General features: G+C 44.8%; 1 long non-coding RNA gene across 2 annotated transcripts; it reads left to right on the top strand.

Annotated features, from left to right (window-relative positions):
• Positions 1-81: 81 nt before the first annotated feature.
• On the top strand, positions 82-5,252 carry LOC129683215 (uncharacterized). Of its 2 annotated transcripts, none has more exons than XR_008721121.1 (2): positions 82-999; positions 3,788-5,252. It is a non-coding gene; the product is annotated as an uncharacterized LOC129683215 (long non-coding RNA). The 2 variants fall into 2 exon arrangements; XR_008721122.1 differs by having other exon boundaries at positions 3,785-5,252.
• Positions 5,253-9,778: the final 4,526 nt, after the last annotated feature.

Raw genomic sequence — 9,778 nt, 5'->3', positions numbered from 1 at the left:
GATCGCCGCGGCGTGGCGCGGCCGGGCGGGGTGGGGGCAGACAATGTCCCCACTCGCAGCCGGCCGCCCCTCCCGCGCGCATCCACGCGGCCCGCGGGGAAGCGCGGCGCCCCGACCCCCTCCCCGCAGCCCCGGGCCGCTCCGCCGGGGGCGCGCCTCTGCGCCCGGGGGCCCGCGCCCGCTCCGGCCTGGGCCGCCGGAAAGTTTTTTAGTTCCGCTTGCAATGAAACTTTTCTCTCTCCCTCACTCTCGCTCGCTCGCTCGCTCTCTTTTTTTTTTCCTCTCTAACCCGGATATGGGGCGGGGGGGTGCACGACTTGCCTGAGCCTATCGGGCCCAGCGCGGCGTGCGGGAGCCGAGCGAGCCGGAGCAACTATTATCCGCTTCTCTCGGAGGGCTCTGCGCACTCGCAAAACGCGGCCTGGACTCGGCCCCCGGCGCCGCCGCCGAGCCCGGCCTGGCGGGATCAGGGGACCCCGGCCGCCGGCGCTCTCGGCCCGGAGCTGCTCAGTCCCTCGTGCCTCCGGTCTCCTTGCCAACCCGCGTTCCTGTGTTTGTTTTCACGTCTAAAGGGAGCGCTGCGAGGGTGGAAAACGAGTCTGACGAGCAGACAAAAGAGGGAGAAGGGGCTGGGAAGCAAAGTTGTGCGCTGGGCCTCAGAGGTGGCGAGGAGGCCGGCGGGGAAGGGGGCCGTCCAGGCAGGCCGGCCGAGGGAAAGCGCTCTCTCTCTCTCTCTCTCTCTCTCTCTCTCTCTCTCTCTCTCTCTCTCGAGTTATGTAATTTTTTCAGAACCTTGGCCTCTCCGCCTCGATTCCCGGCCATCGGCGTGATTCCCACAACTTCATCCAACTGAGAAATGAGGAAAGACCAAGTGAAGGTTAAACCGCAAAGAAGGCTGTGCCGGGTACACAGCAGGCGCTCAATAATTGCTTATGATTCACCACTTCCAATCCCCGAGATGATGTTTAAGCAACTCTTTTTTAAAGGCACCTTAAGTAGGTATGAAAACTCCTAGTATTCCCCACGGAGTATTTTTCTCATAATGCATTTGGGTGTCCTCTCAAATGTATAGTGTTAGCTGCAGACAGCATTCAAGAGACGTTTTAACTATTGGTGCAAAAGCAGCGACCGCCTAGGTTTCTATCCTGTCTTCGTAAATCTACACGACGCCTTTCATCATATTTCAGAGGTTAATGTGTGCAATTAACCCTCTTGATATGAGTTCATTTCTAAGTAATGGGAAACAAAACCAAATAGATGTATTTAATAAACGTAAAATCAATAACAATGTAAACAGTCTAATCCTGAAGCAGAAATCTTAAGTACTTGCCCGTTTCAAAAAGTGACCCAATATTGCTTCAGCAGTAGAATGTTTTAAACACTATCATGGAATAACTAACCTCTTGACTGCCTCGGATGTCTAGACTTCTTAACCTGAGCAATGGCTCGGTTGTGCTAGGGTGGACTGATTTGTACTGAGAGAAAGCATTTGAAACCAAAGCTTCCCAGAGGTCAGGCTGAAGGAGTATGCTTGCACTTTTCCAAAATCATTCTTTAGCAGCTCATAAAAACTATTTTAGTTGATGTCAATTGCAGTGGTTGTTTTCTAGACCGAGTGTAAATATTTTAGATGGCTAAATAGAAAACGAGATGGTGAGTGGGCTTTGGTAGTGACTAAGTGAGGGGGAGAGAGAACCCAGTCTATACCCAAGGTCGCTGTAAAGGATAGAAACATTTCATGACACCATGGAAACGACTGGAGAGCAGGGTCCATGTGCTTGTGTGTGAGGGAGCCTCAGCCATCAGATGAGTCTACGCCAACCCTTTCATCAGGTTCTGCCAGAAGAACACTGCATCTTGTTACCATGCCTTCTTGACATTTTCCCCCTGGATCTCCTCTCTATAGATTTGAATGCATACTAATTATAGGATGACACCACACAAGTTGAATTTTCAAAGTTTCATACACAAATAGAAAATATGTCTGTTTTGTGTATATGTCTATCGACATTCTAAAATCAATTACATATTTATGCTTTTAGACATTTACAGTCAAACTAAATATATACATATAATCATAAAAGTGCAGGGTTTTTTTTTTTTTTCAGATGAGTAGAATATATCAAAGTCAGTTCAGACAAGCCGTATGTTGTGACTTATTTCCACAACCATGCCTAAAAGAGAAAATGAGTCACCAAGTTCAGCTCTGGCCTGTTGTTAGAAATATTTTTTTTTTTCATGTCAAAATCATGAAGCTTGAAAAAAAAAATATGTGAGTGAAAGAAGAAAGAAATTAAGTATGTGAGTGAAATCTCATTTAACTTCAAGTCAACTCAAAGAATGGAACCAAGAGGCAATAAAATAGAGGCCCCCAGCACCAGAAATCAACCTGCTCTAAAGGGCACCACATGCCAGGTTCTCCTCTCCAGTGACAGATGCCACACCCTAAAAGCAGACAGAAGGCACCACAGCACAAAGCCTGCAGGACTTGGTTAGGTCTTTGTAGCCATGGAGAACGCTAAAGTGTCTTCTAAAACACATCTTTGCTGAAGATAAATCATGGACTCCTCTATTTATTCAACTTTCCCAGCACACCTTGGGAAAATGTAATGAAAGTCTCTTCAGTTCCATGTAAAGCCAGCACTTGATAAAGAAGATGGCAGTTGTCAGGGGTCTGGTATAAAATAAGGAAACGAGCTCACGTCTCACAGAAGCACCGTTTTAGCCCTGGCTTATTCTCTTTGCCTGGGCCATCCTACGTGGCAGTTCAGCCTTGTCTCTCTTGGTGCGAGAAAGTGACAGAAATCACATTGGGTTTTTCTTAATGAGTTCCTTAATTTTTCACCTCTCGTGCCTAAATTTCAAACCATAATGACAACTGTGTTCTTGCTGTCACCACAAGGAAGCCTTAGAGGTGGAAAGCTGCTGGTGGCCTTGGCCGTGCCATGGCCTCAGCCAGCCTCCCACCCACAGCCTTTCGTGTGTAGCCAGAGGATTACCCATTATTTTGTTAAACATGCCTTTCTAGTTACAAAAGGTTTTCTTTCTCTCCCCTAACTATATGGAAATATTAATATTCAAATACTGCTCCTTTTGAATAAGTTTTAGGGCACTGAATAAAAGGCCCTTCAACTTACCCACTGAAAGAAAAGTGAGCCAGATGGTAGTTTAAGAATTCCACAGCTCTGTTCTTTTTGCCTCTCCAAGGCCCATCACACTGTTTGCTCGAAGATTAGCCCTTTTTACTGTTCTCCTTATTTACTTGGTGACTGAGGCGATCACGATTCACTGCCCATCATATTTCTCAGTATTCTTTCCGTAATTTGGAAGCAATTTGGAATAAAGCCCTGTCAAGGTTTTACAAATAAGAACTATTAAAGAATAAGGCTTTGGATACTTGCTTTCCTTTTAGATTTATGAGAGATGCGATGAATAGCGCTAATGGGATTTCCCTACTGATCTTGGTCAGGGACTTTAAAGAGCACTAAACAATTGTCCTATTCACGTCTCCGATTTAGACGTTAGCACTGAATAACTCTGAGTCGGCGCAGGATACTGGCTATATGGCTATACGGCCATTGGATTGGAAACAGATATGCAAATTATCTCTGGCCTGTGAGTTCAGAATGCTAAACAATTATGTCTAGTAGGATGGGGGGACTGAGAGGGACAAACCGCAATAGGCAACAAATAATTTAAAGCGTTCTGGCCAGCAGCAGCATATTCTATTTGTCGAGATTAAAGCAGGCACAATAAACAGGGTAAATTACACTTGATCATTCAGCAGACTTGCTTCGAATCTACTTGATGCCATCGCATCCACAAAAAGAAAAACATGTTACCTTGGCCCAGTTATGAATGAGAATCAACTATGAACATTTGAACCAAAACACACTGAATTGGGCCCTTTCACGTTCCAGAGGACCAGTGAAGAACTGAGGTCAAATTTTCTCACCCAAGGGCACCTGACGCCGTTGTTCATTGTTGGAAACCCCTACCAGGCATCTACTCCTCCATCTCCACAGCTCTGACAACACTGAAGACCGCCAGATCATCAGTAGGCCAGTACAGTTTGTCTCCAAGGGCCCTGGGAACACAGTGGCAGCAGTGAACCATGGGAAGGAACTTCTCAGAGCATTTCAATGCACTGCACCTTGTCAGCGGTCTGCATTTTGATGGACCTGGAATAAATACTTTTATTACAGTCTAGTGTGTAACTGTTGTATAACTCTAAGAAAAATGTGTGTCCACTGGTGTCCATGTCATTTTCATGATTGCCTTCCCTCATTTCACCAGCGTTGGGAGTTGCAGAGCATTGCTAGTGTTTTTCAACCTTCTGGCCAGGAGTGCTGGCAAATGCCTGTAACCCCAACTGTCGGGGAGGCTAAGGCCAAAGGATCACAAGTTTGAAGCAACTTTGCTAAGACCCTGTCTGAAAAATAAAAACGGGCGGATGACACAGCTCAGTGGTAGAGTACTTGCCTAGCATGTTCAAGGCTCTGGGTTCAGTCCCCATTGCTGGAAAAGCAGTGTGTATATATTCTTTGACTGGCTGTTACTAGCTATTCAAATGGCTCCCATCATTGATGAGCTGCTGCACTGCCACTTGTGTTGAAACACCTTATAAATCACTCCAGTTCCTCAAAAATAAATACTTGCCTAGTGAACATGTTTGATATAATGTACAATAATTACTTATACAACAGGAAGTCATTTGAGGATTTGATCAGCTCCATTTTTTTTTTTCAAGAGAAGTTTCTGTGACTTAATCCAAGGGCCTTCCGGGTCTTTCACACAGATGTGATTAATTGCTTTATGGTACATATGGACTTTGAAAATAAAGCTATTTTTCAAGTACAACAAATTCCAAATGGGCCATATGCACTAATGTGGTCCATTCCTCATTTTTATTTTCAGCTGCTGATATTCACTCCCTTTGTGCCTAGTTCCATTGTGAAAATCAGCGGATACCTTTAAAGGATACATTAGTGACAGGCTCCCGACTGTCCTAGTAGGTGCTAAAGGATTTGGTTCTATCTTTTTCTTGCAGAAAATGACATAATTCCATTGAGGAACTTCCTTCTTAATGCAGACCCCTAAAAGTGGACAAGTTGTTAATTACAAGGAATTTTTTTCCTCCACAAACTTAAATATTTCTCGTTGCAACATGTTATTCTAAGATGTAAAATAATGTGAGCTCTATCTGATATCTTCTTCAGATGAATCTTTAAAAAAAAAAAAACTCTTATTTATATGTGTATGAGTGTTTTGTCTACATATATGGCTGGGCACCAGACTCGTGCCTGGTGCCAGGGAGTCCAGAAGAAGGTCCTCCCTGAAACTGTAGTTATACACAGTTAGAAGCCATCACATGGGTGCTAGGAATCAAACCAGGTCCTCTGGAAGAACATGCAGCGTTCTTAAGCACAGAGACATCTCTCCAGATCCTACATGAGTCTTAAGCTGTTGGTCCGTGCAGGCTAGGTGACCGGCTTCCTAAAGGGATACAAGTGCTGAAAGGTTCCTCTCCCGAAGTGTGAACCACAAGCCGTGTCCAGCCAAACCCACTGGTTCTCAGCAAAAGAGTATCCAGACTCTTAGCTGCGCCAGCCCTGCCGCAGCTGCTGAAAACAACAGAGAGAAATAAGTGACTGTCCTGAATGTACCTGCTAACTATGAATCATGTGATCACACAGACATAATTGCCAAGTGACAACAGCTGAAGGAGAGAGTCAAGGTGCTAGGAGCACATTAACTATGGGCACTAGTGGAATCTGGGCTGTGAGACTGACTGTCCCCTGCCAGCCTTGGGCTGACCATTTAAAAACAAGATGAAATCGAAGTGGTCAGTTGCTTTTAGGTGTGGCTGACATACTTGGTCCAGCAGGCCTAACTACATCAGGGTTTCTATCTGAACAGCAGAGAGAAGTAACCAGAGCCTTTTAGCAGGGTTAGGGTTTGGGCCCTGACAATGGGCCTGGGTTAGGAAACTGCTAACTGCTGGGAAGACAGCACACTGTACATAGAGCAGGGACAATGGGAGCTAGATTGGTGATGAGGTCTCAGGGGCCCAGGCTGAGGCAGCTCAGGCTACCAAGGCTGACTCGTGCAATTCAAGAGCAGCTGGATCTTCCAGAATCTTATGATTATGAGGAATAATCAGCGAAGATCACAAACATTAGTTCATTTTACCAGGCACTGTGGTGCGCTGGTTGGCTCTTTGTCAACTTGACACAAACTGAAGTAATTGTGGAAGAGGGAAATTCAATTGAAAATGCCTCTGGAGATCAGACTGGCCTGTAAGCAGATCTGTGGGATATTTTCTTGATCAATGATTGATGTGGGTGGGCGCCAGCCCATTGTGGGTGGTGCCATCCCTGGGCAGGTATTCCTGGATTGTATAAAAAAGCAAAATGAGCAAGCCATGGGCAGTAATCGGACACAGCCTTTGCTTCAGTTCCTGCCTCCTGATTCCTGTCTTGAGTTCCTGTTTTATCTTGCCCTCATGAGGAACTACAGCTATACATGGAAATAAACCCAGTTTTTCCTTCCCAAGCTGGTTTTGGTCCTGGTCTATCTCAGTAATAAAAAGAAAACTAGGATCTAATTAGTTGATTGTGCCAGGTGTGGTGGTACTCACCTTTAATCCCAGCACTCAAGAGGCAGAGCCAGGTGGATCTCCATGAGTTCAAGGCCGTTCTGGTCTACATAAAGTGTTCCAGGCCAGCCAGGGCTACATAATGAGACCCTGTCTCAAATAATACCAACAACAATAATAGTTTTATTTTAATGTTTGCATGGCTAAAACCTTGGTATAGTCACCTTCAAAAGCGAATGTGATATAAATGTGCTTTCCACACACAATTGATCCTAAGATCTGTTCTTTTAAAATGAACTAAAAGGACTTTGTGGACACTGTGACCTGGTAATAGATTACAAGGATAAAAATCAAAAATTATCATGAGCATTTTCTACTTTGGCTCCAGGATTAGGATTAAATGTATAAACCACATTGTAGGAACACCAGGTTTGGAATTTAGACTTCTTTATCCATGAAGCTGGCCCCAAGGGAAACAATGCAAAATATTCACCCCTCTCCGGAGCACAGTAAAAACTCCTGTGGTTTTTTGAAACCAGACCAACAACACATGTAGAAAATCCCATAGACTATTTTAAGTGAATTTAGTAGTTTTTTTTAAATCTCATTAACTTCTTGCCATATGTTGTTTACTTTGTATGCCCTGCATAGGCTGAAGGTGAAAATACTCCAGGCCACTGGGTTTCATCTCAGGGACATCTTTATGAGAACGGCACACACAAACTCTGTGGAATTCCCTGAAAAATAAAATTGAGGGTTTTTTTTTCCAAAAAAAAAAAAAAAAAAAAAAAGGCTTTTAAGAATGATTTGTGGAAAATAATATTTTTAAAGCAAGCCAGGAGGCAAGCAGGGAAACTTCCTCCCACCCGTGTGGAGCACGTGAGCCACCAGCCTCTCCAAGTCTCCAGACGGAACTCGGACTTCTGGTCCAGCTCCATGTGTGTGGCGAGCAGGTCCAGGCAGTTTACTTGTCCTCGCAGAATTCGAGAACCAGGATGTATATAAAACAGGAAATACTAGGCTGGGAATGTGCCTAGCAAACGTGAAAGCCTGGGGTTGGGCCTCACCCAGGGTGGTGATGTAAACCTATAGTCTCAGCAGGTGGTGGATGGAGAAGTTCAAGGTCATCCTCAACTACATAAGAGTTCAAGGCTAGCCTGGGCTACATGAGACCTCTGTCTCAAAGAGACAAAGGAAGGAAGGAAAAAGGAAAGGTAGAAAGGATAGCTAAATGCTATTTAATTCCTATGATAAATGAGAGGCTAGATAAATCATTTAACATATTGCTTGGAACTAAATAGAGAATTAATTTCCAAGTGTACTTTCCATTGTAAAATTTCAAGAAATCAGATATACTCTAATCAACCCCAAACATTGCAACATGATTTAAAAATTCCCCATTAAAGACATAGGAGCTTATTCCTTTCTCTACAGAGATTTAAGCCCTGGCAAAATAAAATTTTGATTTCAACAAGTATCACCAGGTACTTCTCCCAGTTAAGAAACTCAAATAGCAAATCTATTTCCTAGGGCTGGGGATAGTTAACTCATTGGTACAGTGCTTACCAGGCAAGCCTCATGCTGTGGGTTCAATTCCTGGTAGCAACAAAAACAAACAAAAACCCCCAAGACTTATTTCGTTATATTCCTGAAAGCCTGTCTGGTGTGGAAGCAGAGAAGATACAAAAGTGACTGTGAGACCAAGGTGGACAGATGACACCTTCCCCTCCTAGCATCCCTACATGCGCATGAGCAGAAGGTGGGAATGGAAGGGCTAGACAGAGAGCTCAGTAGATTTAAGTGATTGCTGTGAAGGCATGAAGACCCGAGTTCAAATCCCCAGCACCCACATAGAAAAGAGAACATGGTTGTGTGCGCCTATGACCCTGGCAATGGGAGACAGAGACAGTCAGACCCTGGCTAGCCAGCACAGGTGAAATGGTTAACTTCAGGTTTATTGAGAAGCCCTATTTCAAAGCAACAAGCCAGGGAGTAATGGAGGAAGAAGATTCCTTGTATCCCGCTCTGGCCTCCATGTACCTGCCTACTCAAGAGCATGCAACTCACACATGACACACAACACACAGAAGAGAAAGGGTGGAGGGTGAGAACAGTAATATAAAACAAACTTAAATACCTTCTCCTCCTCCTCCTCCTCCTCCTCCTCCTCCTCCTCCTCCTCCTCCTCCTCCTCCTCCTCCTCCTCCTCCTCCTCATTCTCCTTCTCCTCCTTCTTCTTCTTCTTGCTGTTGGTGGTGGTTGCTTGTTGGTTTTTCAAGACAGGGTTTCTCAGTGTAGACCTGCCTGTCCTGGAACTTGCTCTGTAGACCAGGCTGCCTCAAACTCAGGGCTCTGCTTGCCTCTGCCTCCTGAATGCTGGGATTAAAGGTGAGCACCACCACCTGGCATTTCTTAACATGGTCGTCATTGCTCGCCATGCTTGTTGATCTGAGGCTGGAGCAGAGAGGCACTGGGATAATATGGGGACCCAAGTGAATTCGCAGATTCCATGGCTGCATAGGACAGGGAGTGATGTGGAGTGACATCTGCTGGCTTTTGACCTCTGGAGTCCATGTTCTCTGTGGGGGAAAGCGGGGGGGGGGGCGGGGGCGGGGGAGTGGTCTGCAGTTACAAGAATGACAAGGATTGATGGCTGCAACAGAGTTTACCTTACCAAAGTGGTGACCCAGGGAACAGAAGGGAAGACAGAGAAGGAGGGAGGGAGCCAGGAGCCAGGAGCCAGGGAATGAGGGACTGCTAGAAAAACAGCAAGTGTTAGGGACACTATTTCTAGAAAACACTGGCTCTTGAAGAAAAACAATGTTGCAAATTACAATGTATCCTTTGATATATTTATCATAAAGTAATTTAAACCCTTTTACTAATCTGAGATAATTCATGGAATTCAGAAATTTTAGGCTCAAGGTGAATTTACAAAATGAAGACTCTTTAACCTTTTCAATTACTAACTTTTTTTCTGACCTTCTGAGGACAAATTCCTTGGATAACTGTTCTACTTTTTCATATTTTATCACAAAATCCCTGACACACTGACACACGCTGACTTCTAACCTCCTATGGCTGCCAAGAAACTTTTCATCTGTGATTTCCAATGACCTCCATTCTTCTTAAAACACACACACACACACACACACACACACACACACACACACACACACA

Source organism: Psammomys obesus, unplaced genomic scaffold (assembly GCF_907164565.1).
Source record: "Psammomys obesus unplaced genomic scaffold, mPsaObe1.curated_primary_1811, whole genome shotgun sequence".
Classification (NCBI taxonomy): Eukaryota; Metazoa; Chordata; class Mammalia; order Rodentia; family Muridae; genus Psammomys; species Psammomys obesus.
Note: the sequence above shows the minus strand (reverse complement) of the source record. Positions and strands in the feature narration are given on the sequence as shown.